Genomic DNA, 1221 nt, shown 5'->3' on the forward strand with positions numbered 1-1221 from the left:
GCGCGGTAGGTGGGGTGAAATTCTGGATTTTCCACCGCCGCCGGCGGTCGAAAAATGTGCGACGCGGGAGATCGCCAGTCCGTCTAGTAGTCTCTCTTGTCGTTAGAGCGTGACGTGGTGGTTGTTGTGGGATTTCCCGTTAGTTCGGTCCGACGTCGGTCGTCAGAGGGTAAGTGCATACGGAAACGAAACGCATCGCGTTTTGATGTTCATATTCGTGCATCGGAATGTTAAAAGCAATATATTTTACACCAACGATCACACCTAAACACCACGGCAACGGCCATACCACGTTGAAAAGCACCGGTTCTCGTCCGATCACCGAAGTTAAGCAACGTCGGGCGCGGTCAGTACTTGGATGGGTGACCGCTTGGGAACACCGCGTGCCGTTGCCCCCCAACACTTTTTGTTTTTTTTTGAAATCCATAGCAACCACCGAACCGATTTGTTTTTCGTGCAGGTATTCGGAAACATGCACAGACCCGTATAATGTAGATTCATAGCTTTAAGTACTAGATAATTAAGAAAACAATTTTTTTTGTCGATTAATTGTAAACAATTGCAGAATAAAAACTCGTCAAACGGTAAAGGTTGTCGTTCGATCACCGAAGGTAAGCCACGCGGGCAGCGGTCAGCACTTGGACGGGTGACCGGTTCATTATATTCCTTCCGTGAGTTTAACAAAGATAACATATGCAAATGTCGTAAGTGCGACGAGGAAGACGGCGATCTTTTAATGTAAAAAAAATATATATTAGGTTACGCGTACATGCCACTTTGACTGCTGCTTTATTTTTTTGGTTTTTAAATAATTAGAGATCTGAATTCAACATATCAGTTCTATGTTATAATGGACAGACAATGTTGTATTCTTGGCCCCTAACACGTTAAGACCAACATAAAAACTAGAATAACTTACCATTCGTTAAACGTTAAACAATTTCGAACCACGTTTTTTTGAGCTCGAACAAACTCATAACACAACACTCATTTATTAGTCACTGGACCATTGTAAAACGAGAAGAGAGGAAAAACCATGCGAAACTATTTTTAAAACGAAGAGAATAAAGGTTTTAAATGGTAGGGCTGTATGACAGACTTGTCAATTATCGTGGGGGGTACGGCTGAGATTTATGACGAAATCGAGCGGCGCCGGCGGTCGGTCACTTTCACGAAAGAGGTCTAAACACGGGTCGTTTACGATACCCTCTGGTTACTAGA

General features: G+C 43.5%; 1 non-coding gene across 1 annotated transcript; it reads left to right on the plus strand.

Annotated features, from left to right (window-relative positions):
- The first annotated feature begins 275 nt into the window (after window positions 1–275).
- On the plus strand, window positions 276–395 carry LOC138141122 (5S ribosomal RNA). The gene has a single exon (XR_011163008.1). It is a non-coding gene; the product is annotated as a 5S ribosomal RNA (ribosomal RNA).
- Window positions 396–1221: the final 826 nt, after the last annotated feature.

This window comes from Tenebrio molitor, unplaced genomic scaffold (genome assembly GCF_963966145.1).
Source record: "Tenebrio molitor unplaced genomic scaffold, icTenMoli1.1 SCAFFOLD_943, whole genome shotgun sequence".
NCBI classification, from domain to species: domain Eukaryota; kingdom Metazoa; phylum Arthropoda; class Insecta; order Coleoptera; family Tenebrionidae; genus Tenebrio; species Tenebrio molitor.